This window comes from Squalius cephalus (assembly GCF_949319135.1).
Source record: "Squalius cephalus genome assembly, chromosome: 1".
Classification (NCBI taxonomy): domain Eukaryota; kingdom Metazoa; phylum Chordata; class Actinopteri; order Cypriniformes; family Leuciscidae; genus Squalius; species Squalius cephalus.
The window spans coordinates 51505971-51530094 of record NC_137122.1 but is presented as its reverse complement, the minus strand read 5'-3'; the positions used below and the strand labels follow the sequence as shown (position 1 = coordinate 51530094).

Sequence of the window (24124 nt, the reverse complement as noted above, 5' to 3'; positions counted from 1 at the left end):
GTACAATATAAATTACAAAGGTTTAATTGGCATCTTTATTTCAAACGACCTGACCGACCGTGACCCGAATATCATTAAAAATATTTTTGGATGACTCGTAACCGCGGGTGACCGACACACAGGCATCACTGACAGACACACAGGCATGAAGCTTGAATTCTCTTCTTTTAAATGAAGTAATTTTTATATAAAAATATATATTCTCAGTTTATGTAATATGTATGAAAAGAGAGAGATGTCAGTCGTTCTCATGTCAGCTCATTAAGTTTTAATGTGACTCCGCCCACGGAGAGCGCGCTAGCTCATACTTGTGTGTGTGTGTGTGTGTGTGTGTATGTGTGTGTGTGCGTGTGTGTGTGTGTGTGTGTGTGTGTGTGTGTGTGTGTGTGTGTGTGAATATCTTGTGAATGATTAGAAGATTCTACTTTAGGATTGGCTTTTCATTAGTACTGCAAGAATCATTGTAACTAACTAGTAATGACTCAAGTGTTACTGCATACTTCTATGGGAATTACTAATTATTTGGATGCGTATTATAAAGTGAAGATTATGGTAACTAACTAGTTACTGAAGTCATTTTAAGCTTTTGAGGTTTTTGGTGAAGTTTTAGATAGTAATTCCGATAGAATTTGTGTAGTAACACTTGAGTCATTACTAGTTAGTTACCATGATCTTTGTGACTTAATGTCTTGCTTGTGTGAAAACAGTGAGTGATGTTCCATAGCACTAAAGACTGCAAGTGTACAGTTGCACATGACGTGTTGCAGCATGTTTGTGTGTTTTTGCAGAGTTCCCTCAAGTCAGTCCATGACACCTAGTCCAGCCTCCTCACCTACCAGGTCACAACCCCACCATCCCAAGGGGAAATTGACTGACTGCATCATCTAGGCCTTAGGATGGTTCCACAAAGAATTGACTGCACATACAACATGAATTTACTTCAAGCTAAAGATTTGACTTTTCATACAGCAAAAGACACTGCATCTATTTGTGTCTCATTAGCTCTCAAAAAACTTTAACCTTACAGGGCTGCGTTCTCCGATAACGTTGTCTCTTAGCGCGCTACGAAGACTCAAAAGGTACACCTTAACTACAGGTATACCTTTCCTACGTGTGTTCTCCGAACTATACCTTAGGATGTTGCTTAAGGTAAACCTTCTTAAGTTCGACCTTAGCAGGCGCTGTCCATGGTGGAGGCGTTGAATAGGTTGATATCGATGCCTCGATGATCGATTGTGCGCTCTTTCCTTCACAGCGGTATAGGTAAAGTATTGAGAAAACAATGTTCTTTATAAAGAAGCGTTTTAGAAATAGTACAAACTGCATTTATCGGGGCTCATTGAAATATGTACATGCAGAAATAAATATGAGTATGTGTTTATAATTTAGCAAGTGTGCAATCCCAAACCCTTACGGCCATAAGTGTGTTAATGTTCTCCACAACGTATGCTGATTATCCACCAGCCATGTAGTTGACATACACTAACTGGCTCCGCGGACGGCGCCGTCTTTGATTTAAAACAAGTACTCGCTGTCTCGCTGCCATAGCTATAAAGTTTGTGTAAACTCATCTTTCTTTATATAGACTCCTAAGCCTTTTCTGTCAAATGGTTCGCCAGCTGATGTGCCTTAGGATAGTAATTAAAAAAGCTAACAACCATTAGTGTATGGAAACTTTATTAATGAAAACACTTCCATACACTGGGTGTAGGCTATAACAACTTAAGTATTTTATGTGTAAAATTTTAAAGTAAAGTAAAAATGTAATTTTAATACTAAATCAGATTTTATAATTTTTTAATGTTCATATAAAGATTTTTTAATGTTCATATAAAATTGTTTATGTGTAATTAAACTGCGATGTAAAAAAGCTTTTTGCGTAGTGGTGGGCAGCCACTAGCGGTATGAACCGTCAGCAGCGATAAGGTATAGCTAAGAGCGCTCCAGACCAACCTTACGAACGTATGACTTACAGAAGGTATACTTAACTAAGAAGCTTTCGGAAACCACGTATTAACGATAAGGTACTTCTTAAGGTACAACTTAAGAACGACGTAGCGTTAAGGTAGTTTCGGAGAACGCAGCCCAGTTCATTAAATATTTTAACACAGCTAACTCAACATTAATTGTTTTTAAATCTTCACAGTGTATAGCCAGAGGACTATCACAAAAGTGTTTAGGAAAGTTAAGACATACTATGTTTGTTTAAAGCTGCTTTGTATTGTTGTGTATTTTAAAAAGCTCTATAAATGTCCTAAAACGATGTGCATTTTGCTTGTAGTTTTGTGTTAATAAAAATGTAATATATTACATCTCATAATGCAGTTGAATTCATTATGTATTGTATTGTGTAATTTAATTAATTTTTTTATATCTCTAATTCTAATCTTCTAATTCTCTAATTTTATTACATTAAATGTTATTATGTTGTATGATGGTCTGTATTAAGAATTAATTATAACATAAATCATATGCATTAGTACACAAATGACATGCTTGTAATAAAAAACGCATATTATGCCCTATTGCTTAATAACAAATAACTTCGTCACAAAACATACAGTACTTAAAAATGTTATTTCTTTCAAATAAAAGATTATTATATGAATTAAGGGGTTTGATTAATTACATTAAGATTGTGATTCCATAATTTTATTATACTGTTCTTTAGTCAAGGCTAGACAACCAATTAATATTTGTACCCACAAAACATAGCTAGCATTCTGTAATTTATTCAAATGTCTAAACTGTTAATAAGAAAAATAGTAATATACACAAATAAACATTATTTTATGGATCTTTTAATAAATAAAAGTGTAAAAAATAATGAGAATTATAATTGCATTACAAATTGCTGTGAATATGGTAAGGCAGTATCAGTGCAGTATAAGCTCAGGTAAAGCTCATAGCACGGTCATCGGATAACGTTAGCTGTATGCTATGCTACTATCTAAGCTAACTAAAAAACACACTAACAACGAGAAATGTTTAATTTCACAATCTATAGCTTCGGTTAAATACTAGTATATGAAACATATAATTTAAAATACATTAAATACATTAATGACTCGTAGTACAAACGTCTTCTATAATAAAGTGATTTTATATGAATTGTAACCAGGCACTAAAGCGATTACCCATAAAACGTGCTTTGAACCAATTAGATTGCTTGGGTCCTACGCCCGGACTCATCACACCCCGAAGTGACCGGATAATTCACCTGTAAGGGCTAAACGTCACGCATGACGTCAGACTTAACAACCGGATAGAGAGCCTAAGTCCCTCCCCTTCCGGTAGACCACCATGGGACCTTACTTCGGAAAAATATTGTATGGTAGTCAATGGCGCGAGACAACAAATATGTTGATCTCGTTTGAATTGTGCCCTGAATTACACACATGATGTTTATCAATTTAAAAGATACATTTTAAAGTCAAGAAAGTCGCAGCTTGATGTAAAACTGCTGAGGTATAAGACTGTGAAAATACGTAATTACAGAGACTACAAACCCAAAAGGCGCACGTGTGACGTCATACCTTTTCTCTCAATGAATGAAGCTAACTTTACTGAAGCTAACGTCTGTCATTTTCTCTGTAGTCTTACCTTATAATCGTAATGTTACGCCGTCATGCCTGAGTGTTTTGTACCAGACTGCACACATACGAGCAACGGATCTTGTGACGTAGCCTACATAGTGCGAGACGAGAGATGTAGTTCATTGAGCGATTTTCACATAAAACTAAACGTTACTCTTCTGTTTTATGACAAACTTATGACAACTGACTTTCATAATTATCTTTTAAATTGACAAACATCATATGTGTAATTCAGGGCACAGATCAGACGGAATAAAAAGATAAGTTGTCTCTCGCCATTGACTACCATACATATTTTTTCCGAAGTAAGGTCCCATGGGACTTAGGCTCTCTATTATTCTCTTGCACTGACTCATTCACTAAGCTGGACAGCCAATCAGAGTTCCCGACGAGTTCTTTCACCGATGGCCTGAAAAAAAGCTGACGAGGACCAATTTCAGCCGACGGTGAGGAACACAATGAGGAAACTTAGTCGGCCGACGCACAAAAACTGCCCAAAAGGCCGACCGTCAGCTTGGTGTGTTCCAGGCTTTAGACACAGTGCATTTAACATACATCTTAACAGCTATACTGATAGAGCTAAAGAGGGCAGTCCATTTACAGAATGTATAATGCAGTTATTGTGTATATATTTTTGAGGTTACCACAGGTTTGAAATATTCTACAGTTTCGAGACATTTTTATTATTTATTATATTTTAATAGTTGTAATCCTTTTACACAGGCTACAAGTGACATCAATCTTAAAAGGAGAACTTGGTAACTTTTTTAACTTAATAAAACTGTCTAGAAATCATTTGGATGGTTAAACAACCTGTTCTGGTGATATTGGTGACTTTCCCCGCTCCCCCCAGCGTTCCCAGGCGGAAAACCAACCTTGCAACTTGGGGACTACCGTCACGGCAAGATAGAAATTGGAAGTCTCGTGAGAAGCGAGAACAAGAACGAGAATGAGAACGAGCGCGAAACACTAATTGCTTTACGGCAATTCGACATAAACACACACGCATGTATGATGTATTACCAGATTACCCACCTCGGTAGACATAGCTCCACACGATACAGTTGGCTTGCTCCGATCAAAACCCCCAAAAAATGCACATGAGCAGCGGTAGAGAGGGGGAGGAGGCCGCCGCAAGTGAGTTTTTTACGACCGTGTTGTGAAAAATACGCCCCCCCACAGCTGTAGGGGGAGCTCGTGGGGAAAACATGCGACAACAAAAGGGAAAATCAGCGAAGAAGTGACTAGAGTTCGCTAGAGTTGCCGAGTTCTCTTACGAGAGTCCTCTCGTACTGCGTTTTTGTAAAAACGCTACGGGAAAAACTCTTTTTTCACGAAATACTGAAGCAAAAAATTATCCTTAATTTTCATACATGTAAAGCGCATTGCAGCAGTAGTCAGCTATGGCGAGAGACGGCTTGCTCGCTCATTGGCTGCTCTGCGGCAACTGCATAAGCCTATCGAGCGATGCCTGAGGTGACGCTTCGCGCCCTCCTTTCCATTTCCCGCCGAGACGGGTGTGGCTAACCTCTATAAAAGGAGCTCGAAAAGGCTGATTCACTTGATTTTCATCTCTTCAGCGAAGCGCACGCATCGCTGGATCACGAAGGAAGCAAGCGTCGTCTGAGGCAAGCACTTCAGCGGGACGAGCCCTCGAAGCCGCTGGCCAACGCCGCCTTCTACAGCCGTACCTGCTGCGCTTTCCGACGCCATATCCTTTCTATTATTATTACTGTTCTTGTGTGTGTGTGTGTGTTCGCCTTGCGACACTCACCCCCTAAAAGAGCTGCGTCTTTTTAAAGATGCCTTCATGCGGCTCGTGCCGAGCCCCACTCACCGAGGGAGACCGCCATGTCATCTGCGTCTCCTGTTTGGGTGAGGACCATGCAGCGCTCGCGCTCGCTGACGGCGGCTGCCCTCACTGCGAGCTTTTGCCGATGGTGACTCTGCGGATTCGCCTGGCATTCTTCTCAGAGCCTGCATTCCCCGCCGCGCTGCCGCGCCGTAAGAAGCGCCGCTCGCAGCGGGTCCCGGAACCCGCTCCAGCCCGACTAAGCTCGCTGGTTCGCCCGCCTGCTTCACCGGCTTCTCCTGAATCACTTCCTGATGCTCAGCGCCCGCAGTCTGCCGCCGCTTCATCAGAGGAAGTCGTTTCCGAGGCCGCGTCGGGGGAGAAGGATTCCTGCTCTCTGCTAGCTTCAGGCAGCGAGGACTGGGTGAGCTCCGAGGATCTCGCGCCTCCTGCCCGCAAGCCCACTAAGAGAGCCAACATCGAGAAGGAGCTCATGCGAGTACTCGCGCTGGCCGCGGCGAGCCTCGGCCTCGAGTGGTCTGCACCGGAACTCCCCTCTCGCACCCGGCTGGATGGTAGCTTCCTCCCTGGTGAGCGCACCTCTCCGGAGTCAAAGCCCGCTCCTTTTCTTCCTGAGCTTCATGAAGAAGTAGCGAAGGCCTGGAACGCGCCCTACTCTGCGCGAAAGCGTTCGTCTGTGTCGCCAGCATTTTCCGCCCTGGATAATGCGAAAGACCGAGGCTACCTTTCACTTCCGCCGGTGGAACAGGCGATAGCGACCCACCTTTGCCCGCCCTCTGCTGGACGGCGGACTAAACCGGTGTTGCCTTCAAAAGCCTGCCGCATGACGTCGACGCTGCTCGCGCGAATTTTCTCTGCCGCTGGGCAGGCCGCGTCAGCACTACACACCATGGCTACGCTGCAGATATTCCAGGGTGATCTCCTCCGTAAGTTGGACGAGATGGGACCTGACGCTATCTGCATCGCGGATTTGAGGAGCGCTTCAGATCTAACACTCCGCGCTACCAAGTCTGCTGCACAAGCCATGGGAAGGTGTATGGCTTCCGCCACTGTTGCTGAGAGGCATTTATGGCTGACGCTCACGGAGATGGCTGATTCCGAGCGCACCGCGTTTCTCGACGCCCCGCTGTCTTCCGCTGGCCTTTTCGGATCTTCTCTTTCCGAGTTCGTGGAGAGATTTACCGAAGCCCAGAAAGCGTCTCAAGCCATCAAGCACTTCCTCCCGAAGCGCTCCGGTTCTGCAGCGAGTCGTGATAAACAGACTCCGCGGAGCTCTCATCCTCAGCCCCCGCCTTCGGCCGCCTCTTCACAGCAGCGACAGCAGCGCAGCTCGAGGCCCCGCTCTCGCTCTACCAACCGACGCCCCATTCAGCGCGGGCCGCGGCCGAGGATTGTGGTGAAGCTGGAAGCCCCGAAGAAGTCCTAGCACGCCTAGGAAAGCGCAGGTGTGTGAGTCCCGTTGCGGCCGGTCTCTCACCCAAGCGCCCCGCTGTTTCAGTCCCAAGATTTGCGACTGTTCCAGCGTTTTCTGCAAGGCGCAAGCCCGCACAGTTGCCCGCTTGCCTGCACACAAAAGCCATTCTCACGGCTACCCAAATATATCCCGAAAAGAGTGTATTTTCTGGTGTCCCGGCCACGGCCGATGGTGCTATAAATGTAGTGTCGATGCCCACTCCTCAGTGCCCATCCCTACACACAAGCACAGCCCTACACTTAGGGCTCGCGCACATAAAATCGACTCAGGTCGATTGCGCTCCCAACATAGTGAAAGTGCCCACTTCCCAGTGCCCACGAACACTATGTCTCACAGATCACAGGCTCTCTGTAAAAACGGGACCTGTGCGCGCTCGCTCTGCTCAGGCAGGCAGCGCGGCCAAAGCAGTGAATGTGCCCACTTCCCGCCCACATTTACTCGCAGACATGAGTCCCACGAGACTTTCTCAGCCCTCCCTCACTCAGTTAAGCACTGTAGTAAGGTCGAGGATGAGCGCTCTGCCCGCTGTAATAAGCGCGCTCCCCGCCTCGAATGCCACAGGCATAACGCCTATGTTATTGCGCCCCGAAGCACCTCTGTCGCACGGCGAACAGAGCGCGCTTCGCATCCAGCCCTTAGCCAGCCATGCAGAAGCATGGGCAGCGCTTCCAGGGGTTTCGGACTGGGTGCTAGGCATTATAAAGAGAGGCTTCTCGCTACAGTTTTGTCGACGCCCTCCCCGCTTCACAGCGCGCGTCGAAACTACGGTGACTTTAGAAGTAGCACACCTACTTCGCGCCGAAATATCAAAACTGATAAGCAAAGGGGCGATAGAGCATGTACCCCAAGCTCAAAGCGAAGGGGGGCTATACAGCAGATACTTTCTAGTCCCCAAAAAGGACGGTGGTATCAGACCCATACTGGATCTAAGACGGCTGAACAGAGCATTAGTGAAACGCAGTTTCAAAATGCTCACGACCAGGAAAATCCTTGCGCATGTTCGCCGAGGAGACTGGTTTATGTCAATAGATCTGAAGGACGCGTATTTTCAAATACAGATAGCGTCACATCACAGGCGATACTTGAGATTCGCCTTCGAGGGTCAGACATACCAGTATACAGTCCTGCCGTTCGGCTTGTCCCTGGCACCTCGTACATTTACGAAATGCATGGACGCAGCGCTCGCCCCTCTCAGACTCAGAGGCATGCGAGTGCTGAAATATTTGGACGACTGGCTGATCGCGCTGACGCGTTTTTGTCCCCAAATCAAGGACCAACACGTCGTAGTCCGTTCGGACAACACGGCCGTGGTGTCCTACATAAATCGCCAGGGCGGTCTGAGATCCACATCCCTGTACAGGCTGGCGAAACGCCTCCTAATATGGGCTCAGCACAATTTGCGCTCGCTGAGAGCAGTGCATGTGCCTGGGCTCCAGAATGTGGGCCCAGACAGACTGTCCAGGAACAACATTCCCCTGGGCGAATGGTCTCTACACCCACAAACAGTCCGGCTGTTGTGGGAGAGATTCGGCAGAGCGGAGGTGGACCTATTCGCGTCCCGCGAAAACGCTCATTGCCCCGTGTTCTTTTCCAAGAACGACAGCGCGCTGTCCCAGATGTGGCCGCGCTGCCCGCTATATGCTTTTCCCCCCGTCTCCCTCCTGCCACAGGTGTTAGAGCGGGTCAGGGAAACAAAATGCCCAGTGCTGCTTGTAGCACCGTTCTGGAAGAACCAAGCATGGTTTCCAGTCCTGATGCAGTTAGCAGACATCGCTCCATGGCCAGTGCCATTGAGGAGAGATCTCCTCTCGCAGGCCGGGGGCTCGATTTGGCACCCACACCCGGAGCTGTGGTCCCTTCATGTGTGGGCGCTCAACGGATATCCGTTGATCTCGCAGAGGGAGTGATGAATACCATCACTCAGGCCAGAGCACCGTCGACTCGGCGGCTCTATGCCTCAAAGTGGTCGGTTTTCTCCGGCTGGTGTACAGCTCGGAGCCTATCACCTCTCGATTGTGAGGTGACGGAGGTTCTCTCCTTCCTACAGGAGCTGTTGGATAGCTCCCCTTCCACGCTCAAAGTTTATGTGGCGGCTATTACAGCGTTCTCTGGAACAACGCTGGGTCAGTCACTAGGAAGAAACGATTTAGTCATCCGCTTCCTCAAGGGAGCTAGGAGGCTGAATCCACCCAGACCTCCTTTAGTCCCTATGTGGGACCTTTCTACGGTTTTGGCGGCCATGAAAGGTGCCCCTTTCGAGCCTATCCAATCTATTAGCCTCAAACATTTGTCTTTCAAAACAGTGTTTTTGATGGCTCTCGCTTCGGTGAAGCGCATAGGCGACCTGCACGCGCTCTCCGTGAGCCCAGCGTGCTTAGAGTTTGGACCTAATGACTCTAAATTCATACTCAAACCTAAGCATGGCTATGTGCCAAAGTCCCTCAACACGCCGTTTCGGGCTCAGGTTATGTCCCTGTCTGCCCTGCCAGGATCAAGTGAGGAAGGGGACTCAAGTTTTCTTTGCCCCATTAGGGCTTTAAGAGCTTACGTGTCCCGCTCTGCTGTCTTCAGACAGACTGAGCAGCTCTTTGTCTCGTTCAGTGGACGTTCCAAGGGAATGGCTGTTTCGAAACAGAGCCTATCCAGATGGATAGTTGACGCCATAGCGCTGGCTTATACTGTCAAGGGCCTCCAGTGCCCATTGGGAGTTAGAGCGCACTCCATGAGAGGTGTTGCCTCCTCGTGGGCTTGGTCCAGCGGGATTACCTTACAGGATATATGTACGGCGGCAGGCTGGGCCTCGCCGTCTACATTTATTAGGTTTTACAACCTAGAGGTTCCCGCCTTGCAGGCTAAGCTACTATCGGTGTAGTCGATTCAGCTGTCTAACTAGAACACTGAAATCGCATGCGCAATGCGCTACCGACTGTCTTATGGGCAGAATTGTGTAAGACCCACATTTCCCACATTTAGTTCAGGTTCCCCACCCTGTCTATGTGATGTCATATTCGCGTCTGCGGACGCGGCCATATAAGGACGGAGGGAATCCCCTCTTGTCTCTAGACTCTCTCTGTGAGGTCATGTTTTACGTCTGCGGACGCTACAGTATAGGGAATTAAGGTCCCCCCTCCCTTATTCCCAAACTCTTTGTGAGTCTATCTGGTGGTTATGCACTGTACACCTGGATTAGCTTCCAGTGATCGGTGTCTTTATCCCAGCACGGCGTTTTACAAGGGGTTCCCGTAGCGTTTTTACTCGGTTACTAACGTAACCTCGGTTCTCTCTAGAAGAGGGAACGAGTACTGCGTTCTCTGCCGTGCATACGGTTCACTCTGGTTCGCTTCGGCGATGAAAATCAAGTGAATCAGCCTTTTCAAGCTCCTTTTATAGAGGTTAGCCACACCCGTCTCGGCGGGAAATGGCAAGGAGGGCGCGAAGCGCCCTCATTGGCCTGACGTCACCTCAGGCCTCGCTCGATAGGCTTATGCAGTTGCCGCAGAGCAGCCAATGAGCGAGCAAGCCGTCTCGCCATAGCTGACTACTGCTGCAACGCGCTTTACATGTATGAAAATTAAGGATAATTTTTTGCTTCAGTATTTCGTGAAAAAATAGTTTTTCCCGTAGCGTTTTTACAAAAACGCAGTACTCGTTCCCTCTTCTAGAGAGAACCGAGGTTACGTTAGTAACCAAGTACGTTCTCCTTTAAAAGGGCAGCAGTCCTCAAGGCACTTTGCATCTACCTTGGTGAGGATGATGGACATCTCATTCGGGAGTATAAGGTAAGTCATTGTAATTGCATTTGGTCAGATGTACTGTCTTGTATTATAGAAAATGTGTTAAGATCCTAATGTCACTAACCCAATAGTTAGAGGAAAATGTCTTTCACAATGTGATTTAAAGGGGCACTCACCAAAAACAAAAAACAAGCCCGATGCATAAAAAAAATCAGTGTGTTGACACCACAACTATGGCAGCTGTAGTCCTATCACTGTCTAAACACTGTCGTGTTTTGGGGTCTAGAGCTATTATAGTGTGGAAGCCTGCTGTTTATTTAAAGGTACAATATGTAAGAATTTTACATTAAAATATCCCAAAATCTCAAGGCCAGTGTTATATATTTTGTTAAGTTGATTACTTACAATATCCCAAATGTTTCCAACTATTTTTAAATCGTGAGAAAATTGCGATTTTAACCAAGGAAACGGGGCGTGTGAGCAGGGGTGAGCTGGGAGTCGCAAGTCAATTGCATCATATTGCAGCTGGTTCTGTTGAAAAAGCATGCTTAATTTTATATTTTCCACATGTAGCATTCGGTAATAGTTATGTTTATGTAAGGAAAGTATTATTGCTTTAGATTTGTGTTTAACGTAGCTAATTATTGCTATATGACAGCATAGGCTAATTATTGACAGCTTTCTGAAATCGTAAGTCTGCTATGCTATTACATATTGCTAATGTAAATAACCTTGTGTATTTGTTTACAATAGCAGTTAAAATGTTAATGTAGTGCTAGACATTTGTCCTGCATTAGTTATTGATTAGTTTTGCATGAATTATGAAACTTTTTCAGTAGTTCTCTGGGAAGCATTAAAAAAATAGTAGTTATTGATTAGTTAATAGTGAACTACCACTTTCATCTGTGTGCTATTACTTACTCATTTGTTAATCAGAGTTTCTTGTTAGTTAATAGTAGTTACTAGATTGTTAATAATGTGTTACTCATTTGTTCCTTTGTAGTTATTCATTAACGAAGGAACCTTATTCTAAAGTGTTACCGAGCATTCCATAACCTTGGAGCAGAAACGGAAAAAGCTCGACCACCCATAGACTTCAGTTTGAATGTAGGCTGAAGAGTACAAGAGTCGGAAGGACGTAGAGAACGAGTTGGAATGTTACGAAGATATGTTGGAGCTGACCCATGAACAGCTTTATATGTTTAAAATCTAAGTGTTAAAATCAATACGTGCCTGTACTGGAAGCCAATGCAGTCTATAAAGAACTGGATAAATATGACGAGTTGTGTAAGTCAGGATGTGTGCGGCTGAATTTTGAATATATTGAAGTCTCTCAATAGACTCATCAGGAAGACCAGAATAAAGAGAATTGCAGTTATCAAGCCTCAGTGTAATAAAGGCATGGATAAGCCTTTCTGCATCAGGCAGTGATAGAGAGAGTCGAAGTCTGGCAAGATTTCTGAGGTGGAAAAACACAGCTTTCAAGATCATTGCAATATGGGCATCAAATGTCAGCTGTGAATCAAAAATAACGCCAAGATTACACACTAGAGATGATGGAGACACTAAATCAGAGTTAGTAAATAGATTGAGATTATAATAAAGTAGAAATTGCAGAATAATCTCAACATTCGTTTGTAATTCATCATTAATCTGAGGTGTGAAGTAGTGCTCTTATCATCTGTTGTCTAAAAGCAGAAGTGAATGTGAGCAGTGAGGAGGATTTTGTCATGGTGTGAATCACTGTGATACGCTCTCTTTAGCAGAGTTGTCCCATGTGCCACAGTAATACACTGCAGAATCACCAACATCCACATTATTGATGGTCAGTCTATAATCAATCTTTGACTGAGCTGTAGATGTGAAGCGGCTGGATGTAAAACCATCACCATAATAGTTAGGAGAGCTGTGTGAATGATAGAATCTCAACACAAACTGAGGAGCTTCATTTGGATTCTGTTTATACCAGCTGACATAATAGCCCTCATCCTTTACAACGTTACAATCCATAGTCACAGATTTGCCTTTTTGTTCTGTCAGCACAGAGGGTTTCTGTGTGAACACTTTCACAGATCTGACACCTGAAAAATTATAATCAATACAATTAATTGCATCAACTTTGACACCCCTGAGAGAACAACATGTTTGTAGTGAAATAACTTACATGACAGAAGAGTGAGGAGAGTGAAGTAGAAAATGATCAGCATCTTCCCTGTGAAGCAGTTTGAGTTTAGTGGAGAGATGAAGAGAATAAGAGAGACTGAGAGACTCATATATGAGGAAGAGAAACTCTGAAAGAGTGACGATCACTGGAGTTCAGCCAATCATTTCATCCAGAAACTACTTTAATATTCTAACTTACTTCACATATGGAAAAAAATAATGAAAAATCCTAATGTTTCCTCCATTCCTGTGAAATGAATGTTAGTTTAAGGGAAATTCTCTAAGAGGTGATATATGAAATATAGACTGATACTAAAATTAAAATTGCACAATAATAAAATTCAAAGCATCTCATTTATAATTTCAAATGATACTGCTGAATATTAAAATTAAATTTGTTCACTGAATCATTTAAACTCAGCACAGGATTTCAAGACAAGAATTTCATTCAGTTAGAAGACCTGTTTCAATTTTTATTTGACTGAATATTTGTTCAGGTAAGTAGGCCTATTCATGAAAATATATGGTTAATGATTGCGGTTTGTCTCGTGAGAACCTGCAGGTCAGTAAAACTGGTCTGTTTCTCTCCATCATGAGTGAAAACAGAGAAAACACACAATTCACATCCAGCTATATTCCAGTTATATTATATATAGCCTAGTCATTATGAAGAAGCTTCGATCTAAAAAACCGAACAAAACACATGTAAAGGAAGCTCAGGTTTACATAAATGATGTTTACGTATTCGGGAGGAACACGTCAAAATAAGCTACTCTTGCCACCTGCTGTCTACAATCAGTAATCACAAATACTGTAGTATCACCAGCTGTCTACAATCAGTAATCAACTACCCAATAAGCACGCAGGCAAACCATACATCACAGTCAAACTCACCTCCTAAGGATATTCTACAGTCTTCGGTCTACAGCGTTTTCGGCCAATTACCAAGATCAGAGCCCTCTCCCCGGACAGCACGCCAAATATGTTTACCAATTTAATCTATCCGATTTATTTGTAAGTGTGAACTCGTGAATAGTTAAAACAACTTGTTACATATTGCATTGTTACCTATATATTTATGTTCATTAAATAATGCAATATGCACTCCTTTTAAAATCTCGGTTTTTGCTGCATACACTGTCTATATGGATAATCAACCCAGTCTCATATAAAAACGTACCCTGACTACGTTGGTCCAAAGTGCAAAACGTAGAGGGGTTACAATAATGGCCCTTAAATTGTATGACTGTTACATATTTTTTTTGCCTATTCTTTTCCTATTGTTTTCCGTCCGAGTCACGTGACTTTCAAGATTCTGGCTGTGAGAACAAAAAACATGGCGGACATTTCTTTCATTTTTAGTGAAAAAAATCAATATGTAAAGACCTAAATTAATAACAATCTCTTTTAATTACAGTGGGAAAACTTGGCTGACACAGTGGGTGACGGAGGAGAACACCAAAAATTAAGGAAATGTTCAATCCCATTGTTTTGTTCCATAAGCTATGTTTATGATGTTATACAGTATATTAAAAAAAATTCAAAAGCCTGAAAGACTCCCACTTTGTAGCAAACCAGAGAACACATGCTGTGTTTGTAAAAGCTTGACAGCCCACATGGAAAGAACCTATATAAACATATATGTTTTAATATAGGTTTTGACATAGGTTTTTAATATATGTGACATATATAAAATTGCCCGTTTTCCTATAGCATATTATATGTACATATATGCACATATATGTGTACATATACTGTATGTGTACATATATACGTGCATATATGCACGTATATATGTGTGCATATATGCACGTATATATGCACCTATATGTTCACCTATATATGCACCTATATGTTCACCTATGCACCTATTTGTTTACCTATATATTAGTAAAATTATTAAAATCCATAGCTATAGGCAACATATATACAAGCCCAAAATGTAGAAATGTACATTATTTATTTACTTAACAACAATCAAATAGTAGCCTACAAGAACAAAGATAGGACAAAAAACTGAACAGAAAAAAATAAAATAATCTTTTTGATCTTCTCAGCTCCGTGAGCTTCGAATTGATAGATGTGCCTATCTGAGCTAGGCATCATGTATGACAGTTGCAAAAGTGAGATATGAGCTACAAAATGACCATCCTGCCATGAGCTATATAGGAAACATATCTTGTATGTACATATAGGCCTTATATGTGGATATAAAGAAGCAATACAGGAGACCTATATAGCCTGTATATGCACATATATGCACCTCAATTTTGCCTATATGTGGCATATATACGTATATATGCAGCATATATATTATCATATATGTGCATATATGCTGTATATATGCAGCATATATGTGCATATAAACTACATATAGGTTTCATATATGCGCATATATCCTCATATAGGTTCTTTCCATGTGGGAGATCATCTCTCTCCTTCATAGATAGATAGATAGTGCATTACCGCCACCTACTGTGAACTTGGTCCAGATACTCTAACAACTACCCACTCCCCATCCTTCTTGAAGTCACGTGACTCAACCAAAACGTTTCAGTTTCAGAAACTAACTCAAAATATTGATTTTTTCACTAAAAATGAAAGAAATGTCCGCCATGTTTTTTGTTCTCACAGCCGGAATCTTGAAAGTCACGTGACTCGGACGGAAAACAATAGGAAAAGAATAGGCCAGAGCCATAGAGAGAAAGAGTTGCGACACTCCCATAGACCTCCGTTGTAAAAAATGGCGGCGCTTTTAACCGCCTACTTCCGGGATTTGAAGATCGGGCGTTGGACACCATTCACTTACATTGCTGCGCGTCGAGTTGTTCCAGAGTTAAGTTGCTGAAATATCGACCTCTTTTGAATTGTCATCTGTCTATATTGTATCAGAGGCCCTTTGCGATGCTTATACTGGTCTTCATTTGTACATGCACAGCGTAATTATTTATATTTTATGTTGGTTGTTTCAACCAATTTTCAAGCACTGTCTGTGCAACTTCGTCAGCTGTGACAGTAAGAGTTCGGTAATGAATCGCTACCACCTTCATAGCAACTTTTATTTTATTTAATTTTTTGGGATATACTAACTTTTCATTATGTTTTATTGTCTTGAGTGAAGCGGCTTGTGAGAACAATGCTGGACCTCTGTTATGGCCATCACCTGTCTGTTTCATGGATCACCTGCCCCTGGTTTTTGTTTTTCTTGTTCACACACACCCACACAAGCACACATTTTTGTTGTCTGTCATTGTTTAATAAAAAATATTTAAGCGAACTCTGAACGGACCGCCACGGCAGACCTGTTTGCGTGATCACGAAGGTAGGCTAATGGCTGAATCAAAATTTATAAGCAAAATCACAGGAATCAATAGCCTAATACAGCCCAGTTGTGCTAAAATAAATATCATGAGACGTCCATCATCAGATGAATGATATGGAAAAGTTAAGTTAGAGCCGCTAAAGCCAGTGCTACTACCCATGCGAACATGAACACTAAGCTTTTCCCTCCAAAAATATAGCCTAAAACTTATCTCCAAATGCAAAACTGAAATTAACAAAATGTAATAATGCAATAACAGCTGAAAAAGTACTTGGGTGTGTGTTTTATTTTATATTTACCGTTCAATAATGCAATCGCTGCTGTCTGTCCCATAGAAGAACATGACAGCCAGCGTATGTTTTGGAACTATTGGGGCTTACATGAACCACGTGACAGCCATAGCGGCGACATCAAAGAGTGTCGCAACTCTTTCTCTCTATGGCTCTGGAATAGGCAAAAAAAAAAAACAGTCATACAATTTAAGGGCCATTATTGTAACCCCTCTACATTTTGCACTTTGGACCAACGTAGTCAGGGTACGTTTTTATATGAGACTGGGTTGGGATAATCTGCTATATTCATCAAAAACAGCAGTGAACAACAGAAGAAACAAGTGTTTCATAATGAAATGCTCTTGACTTCAGTTTTATCTTTCTCTCTTCTGTCATTCCACACTTCAGCTGAGTTTCCTGGTTTTCTGTGATACTGCATTAGTCAAACAGATCTGCTCTTATAACAGAACGATTACAGGAGTTTTGAACAGATTTGTCCACTATTATCTGTTAGAGAGTATGTGTGGTAAATGAACACGATATTTAACGACTATTTGATCAGATTTCCAAATGTTGAAGTCACCAAGAAATCAAAATTGACAATTCTTAATTTTTTTTATGAAATATTGCAGTATTTATTATAATGACTTATCCAAGCACTCGTTATTTTTAAATTTGTTCCCTGTCAATTACAGAAATATATGTTTGATCTTATGCAGTAAAAGTTATAAATGAGTAAGATATGTGATGTATAATAAAGCATTGATTAGATATTACAAAATCATGTTAATTACAATGTGGTTGAAATATATTTCTCTGTGATCTGTGCAACCGGTGACTTCTTAACAGACTAAGTTTGTGTGTTTCAGTTCTGAAAGAGCTCAGAGGAACATCATGATTTACATAAAGCTGAAATTATGAGGCACATTGTGCAGGTGTATCCTGAGAGAGAGTCATGCATGTCTATGAAAGAAAATGCAAACAAATGCATTGCCAAAGATCTTTAATTGCAGAACCAAAACCAAAAATTAAAGTATATACTCGTGTTAAGTCTCAGATATGGCATCATACCATTCAAATAATATGAAAAGAAATAAAGAAGAAGAAAAAAACATCTGTTATTTTCATTCAGACAATATTTCAATAACACTGTGAGTTTTTGATACTTTTCTTAGTGAATTTTGAGCCCACTGACACTTCACATGAGAAATCCACATTATCGGTCCAGTCCGAGGAGTCGATGGTCAGAGAGCTGCTCATTTTGAAGGTTTTGTCTTGTTGTTTCTCAGTAGCACTGCTCCAAACTCCATCTGTAACGGAGCGTCCATTGACTGTCCAGCTGACATGAACCAGAGCTACAGAAATATCCTCAGCCAGACACACAAGTGTAGCTTTACTCTCCTTCAGAGCCTCAGGGGGTAAGGGATAATATATAGGGGGCGCTGGCCCAAAAAAGGTTGAGAACCACTGGTGTAGAGTTATAGGCTTTTCAAAACTATTTTAAGGCATATTAAATATGTAATTTTGGTGATCAAAGATGAGTTTTAGGGATATTATTGACTACAGGGGGGCTTTAAACACATATTTTAGGACAATTTTACAAATACAGAGGCTATGTGGATGCCATACTATCTGAAAATGTTTTTGCTTGTATTTAAATGAGTCTTTGCGTTCCTGCGAGCTTTTAGCGCTCATGAAGGCTTGTGTGGCAAAATGCGTTGGTGAATAAAAGTAGTATTTTCTTATTAAAATAATTAATGCAAGTATAAAACGCAAGTAACAAATGCAAGTTTAATGTTTTACAAAAAAGCATCTGATGTTCTGAAATAATCAAAATCTGAAACTTAGAAACAGTGAGATCCAAAAACAGTCACAAATTTCACCAAATACTATATTTTAAAGCACTGAACATTGCTTTGTTTTGTATGTGAATTTTGTTTAGTTTTTTCCCATTGTATTGCTCCTTCATTATTGTTCATGTACAGATGAAGATCCCCTGATCATTTGCTGTTAAAGCTCTTGTCTGGTTGAATGAACAGATAAAAAGAGACAGAGAAACTGCTGATTTCCATAGAGCTGATTATAACAGCAGGTGTTTCCTGTGTGTCAGAATCAACTTCCTGTCCTGAAGAAAATCTCCACAGCTCACTGCATCTGCTAGAAGACACACTTCAGCATCAACTTTACAATCCAGATTCACATGATGTCGGATCACACGAATGTCAGGCCGTCAGGAGCATTTTGTTTCTCATAGTTTAGATCGTAACTTTACTGTATCAAATAATAGTCATTTTTCATTTGTCACTGAGTCACTCTTCATTATCAGTCATGTGATCGTCTCCATATTCAGACAACATTCATCTCTGCTGTGCTCTGAACAAATGAGATTTACTCGCAGTAACACTCGTTTAATTTGCTCTTTCCACTGAAGATCTGAGGTTTCATATATTTTAAAACTGAAGACATGATTTATTTGAGTATTTACACAGTGATACTACTTTTATTATTCATTCTTCAATTGATCGTAGAAGTGAAAACTGACTTAATACATTTTGAATGGTTAAATGCTTAATTTCTCTACAAAAAATCAATAAGAAAACTGTTTGTTCAACATGCGGTTTATTAAACAGGTTGTAAATCATCTTACATCAGCATTAAAGCCAGAATATTGTCTGCAGAAAATGACACAGTTCAGGCTACTAAGTTACATTCTTGAACTATTTTTAATATATATTCATGATTTCTATTACACTATGTCAGAAGATATTATCACTCGCTATCATAATCCCTCAAACAACACATCAGATCCTCTGAGTTTAGTCGCTGCATTGAGATTTCTTGATGCTTGTGCTGGTGATTTTTGAGGCGACAGACGCTTCACATGTCAGATCTTGGTCTTTGTCCCACTCTGAGCTCTCAATGGTTAAATAACTGCTCATCTTGAATTTCTGATCAGGCTGCTGTTCAGCAGAGCCGGTGAAGACGCCTGTAGTAACAGAGTTCCCGTTCACAAGCCAGCGCACATCAGCAAAAGCCACAGACATGTGATTGATCAGACACACCAGAGTGACTTTACTGGAGCTGATCAGATCTTCTCTGGATGGACGGAGGATGTTCAGCACAGGAGGAGCAACATCAGCATCTGCATCAGCATCAACACAAATCACCATTAACATGGGCAAACATCTGCATCAGCATCAACACAAATCACCATTAACATGAACAAACATCTGCATCAGCATCAACACAAATCACCATTAACATGGGCAAACATCTGCATCAGCATCAACACAAATCACCATTAACATGGACAAACATCTGTATCAGCATCAACACAAATCACCATTAACATGGACAAACATCTGCATCAGCATCAACACAAATCACCATTAACATGGACAAACATCTGCATCAGCACCAACACAAATCACCATTAACATGGACAAACATCTGCATCAGCATCAACACAAATCACCATTAACATGGGCAAACATCTGCATCAGCATCAACACAAATCACCATTAACATGGACAAACATCTGCATCTCAGACACACATCTGACATATTGAACTCTGACTACATTTAAACTTAGAAAATGTCACACATCAACATGTCAACAATCATATTTTCTCACATCATTAAATAAATAATTAACATCATAATTAAAAATTTAAAACATGCATCTCAATGTCTTTATTGACTTGCAACACAAAAGTCAAATAGTGCGTAATGTATGTGGGTAGTTTGTTGGATTGTTATTTTCTACATCAAGATTTTAGGTTGAAATGTGAATATATTTGTCACACAGTGTATATTTTAGATGCTGACACTATATTTTCTACCATTTTTAATAATCTTCATGCCTTCACTAGCTCATTTTCAACTGTCCTACAGCGTGACATAAAGGTACAAATTGAGTAATACACTAGTTCATAAAAGCTTCATGTATAATAATTATTAAAAAACATTTAGCAAAACAGTTTTAGATGTAATACAGCACGTCACACCGCAGGTCAACTTCTCATGTGTTGTTTCACAGATACTGTACATTATTAGTTCAATGAGGATTTTTAAAAATACATCAAATTAAACAAATTAGATGCTTGTCCTTAAATCACAACATGAAAAAGTCTGTTCTATAATAATAATAATTCTTATTATTCTTATTATTAATTGAATAAAAAATACAACCAGATAAAAACACAGATGAAAGTTAAAGCTGCAGTGAAAGTCTTGTCAGTGTATTTCAGGACTGTTTACTGGAGGTGCTTGATAAAACTGTCTCTGAGTTCACACATTTAACTAAATTAACATATATTTCTATAATAAAGTTTAGACTATGTTTAATACAGTGAAAAGATTTAAAAAATGAAAATACAGTGTAAAGATCACTTACCAGTCACAATGAGTTTTGTTCCTTGTCCGAATACCACAGTGACACATTTCATATGTTCAGTCGTACAAAAACCTCCTCAGTCTGTGAAGAGACACAAACAGAAGTGAAACACTCACTCAACCTCGGCTGACTGTGTCCTTTACACATTTATTTCATGGAGAAAGGTTTCAGATTCAAACACAAACACATTTATGTTGCTTTTTTAGTCTTCATATTTGCTGTATTTGACTGCTGTGTATTTGTGGCACGTGTACTGTTCAGCTACAGGATCACACCACAATCCACCACAGGAACAAGTCCAGCAGAGATGCTGTTGGGACGTAACCTGCGTTCCACTCTTGATCCATTGCATCCAGACTTGCAACAGAAGGTACGAGACAAACAAAGTAAACAAAAGCAGTATCATGACAACAAATGGCAAGTTAGGAGTTTTCAAGTTGGTGATATTGTTTTGACAAGGAACTTTAGTTATGGACCCAAGTGGATTCCTGGGTTCATTGCCAAGGTGACGGGCCCTCTCTCGTACCCGGTCATGCACACAGCTGGCAAAATAGTGCGTAGACACGTGGATCAAATTCTCTCTCAGGAGGAGGAGAGTTCAGAGTCAAGAGACTGTGTGGGGATGTTTCCTTGGACACATCACTGTGTAGAGGGACTGACTCCGTTTGTGGAGACACTGTGACAGAGCCACTGGGTTCGGGCTTTCAGGGCCAGCCAGGGACTGTTGAAAGGAAAACCCTGAGTTCAATCCCATAGGTCCGCAGGTTCCAAAGGACTGTTCAAAATGTTTGGTTGAAAAAAGTATTGGTTGATGTTGTTATCTTTAAGGATTTAGTAATTTGGAAATGTGATTTCCAAGGGAATTATTATTTTTGTTTCAAGAAAAACCCAACAAAATCGTTATGTTTCGATAATTCACAGCAGAACAGACGAGAGCAACAAGCTAGCACCAACTTAAAGGTTGTATCAGCGATTTCAGGCCCAAACATAAATTATCACATTCATCTAATCTTTCCTAACGATCCGCTAGCTGCCCGCCCCATAAGCATGCCGTCAAAAAAACGCGTCTCTGTAGGCAGCCTAGGCTCTGAGATCTGACGGCATGCTTATGGGGCGGGCAGCTAGCGGATCGTTAGGAAAGATTAGATGAATGTGATCATTTATGTTTGGGCCTGAAATCGCTGATGCAACCTTTAACTTCTTTTCTTTATTTTCTTCTTCTTCACAGTTCTTACCAACATCCAGTACAATGTATTGTGTTCTACATCGCCCTCTACTGGTTAAGCCGCAACTCAATACACAACATATTTCCCCTCTTGTTTAGGAAGCTTACCAGGTAAAATAAAAATTAATACGCCGTCTCTTAAATCACTTAGACCTCGGCTGTAATATAATGCAAACTTAAATGTTTCCTTATTCATACTTAACATTAGCATCATTTTCTTTCCAATAATAGTATCAATTTAACAGTTATAGCATGCAACATTATGTTGAACACACTTCTAACAGAAGCGTTAAACTTAAGCGGAATTAAACAAACAATTTCACAATCAAAACAGCATTCCAATTACAGTTTTCTTCCAGTCACGGTTTCAACGTCCTCTTTGTTTTTTCTTTTTTTTTTCTTACATTGTCATTCCCTCTTAGTTTCCCCCCCAAAGGCCATGAGAAGGATTAATGTACATAATCACTAAGCCATGCAGGCTTCTTCCTGACCCTGGCAGACATCCGCACGTCACCATCCAGCCGTTGTGCAGGTCCCGACTCAGGTACTGGAACATTCAGCATTTGTGCAGGTCCCAGCACAGGTACAGATACCGGAACACAGGTACCAGAACAGAACTGTCAATGGTGTTTGTTACCTTGTCAGGGACCAGAGAGAGATGAGTAGCGTTCCAGGTGCGTCCATCTTCCAGCACATACGCATTTGAATCAGCTCTCCTTACCACCCTGGCAGGTCTATGGAACTTTGACAGTCCTTTCTTGACATGGAAGGGTTTCCGTACTCTTACTAGGCTTCCCTCTTTGATCTTTGGTACTTGTGCACCTCTCCTCACATCTGTGTAAGCTTTTGATGCATTTTGTTTAGAGATGACACGGTTGCGCAGTTGCTTCTCTGTCAGCAGAGTAGATTTACTTGCTGGACCGATGTTCACCTTTGTGCGCATTTTCCAGTTGAACATGAGTTCATATGGCGACACTCCTGTTGTACTGTGTGGAGTTGCACGGTACGTGATCAAGAAGTCATGTATGAATGGTTTCCATGGTTTCCTCTCCTGCTCGGCAGTAAGAAGTGTCTCTTTGAGAACGCGGTTCCAGCGTCCAATGGCTCCGTTTGCTTGTGGGTAATACAAAGACACTTTCCTGTATGTAATGTCCCTCACTGCCAGAAATTCTGCGAACTCGCTCAAGGTAAACTGTGTCCCATTATCACTAATGAGTTCTGTGGGGTTGCCGAAGCAGGCAAACACAGTAGACAGGAAGGTGGTGACAGCCGTGGTTGTGATTGAGTGTGTAAAAGCCACCTCTGGCCACTTTGTATAATAGTCAATCAGTGTCACTGCATAGCGGCAGTCCCAGTTCGCTGACTCGAATGGTCCGACGATGTCAATTCCTACTTTCTGCCATGGACCGTCTGGCAGTGAAACTGGCTGAAGTGGAGCAGCATGCATCTTAGCACTTTTATCATTCATCTGGCAGGTCACACATCCACTAATACTGTCCTGCACCCACATGTCCATGCCGGGCCACCAGTATAAGTCACGCAGCCTCTGCTTGGTGCGCTCAACACCCTGGTGAGTTTCATCTGCCAGGTCCACCAGCTGTTTTCTCAGGGCCACAGGAATATTGTCACATCTTGAACTAAGAGTTCATCTCTAGTAGCAAAGTAGGGTTTGAGCACTGCAGGTAGAGACTTTGCTGTTTTAGGTCACCCCTTTTTCTTCTGTGCCCTGATGGCAGTAAACTCTGGGCATGCCTCACATGCCTCACATGCCACAGCGAAGTCCTTCACTGAGTTCTGTGTCCAGCAGAGCTACAAGTTCAGGCTCAGTCACTGGCTCTGCATTCTCTTCTGATGGTAGAGGCAAACGGGAGAGACAGTCAGCAGCATAGTTTTGTGCTCCTGCACGATACACCACGTCATACGTGAAGCAAAGAAGTCTGGCTGACCACCGGGCAATACGCATTCCTGCGCGCCCAGGTCCTTTTGTGTGTAGCAGTGTGGTCAGAGCTTGGTGATCTGTACGCAGTGTAAATCTTGTCCCCCATAAGAAAGTCCTCCACTTTTCCACTGCCCACACACAGGCTAACGCCTCCTTTTCTACAATGGAGTATTTCCGTTTAGCAGGGGTA

At 41.9% G+C, this 24124-nt stretch overlaps 1 protein-coding gene and 1 gene segment (V, D, J or C); both read right to left on the bottom strand.

Annotated features, from left to right (window-relative positions):
* LOC307166289 (uncharacterized protein) overlaps window positions 1-12866 on the bottom strand; it is a 37463-nt gene extending 24597 nt beyond the window's left edge. Inside the window, exon 1 of the mRNA XM_079884542.1 lies at window positions 12782-12866. The gene's annotated coding sequence lies outside the window, so the exon portion shown is untranslated. The remainder of the gene's footprint in view (window positions 1-12781) is intronic.
* Window positions 12867-18849: 5983 nt separating this feature from the next.
* On the bottom strand, window positions 18850-21306 carry LOC307160670 (Ig lambda chain C region-like). The segment is given in 2 exons: window positions 20771-21306; window positions 18850-19516 (listed from the first exon to the last, which is right to left on the bottom strand).
* Between the last annotated feature and the right edge of the window lie 2818 nt (window positions 21307-24124).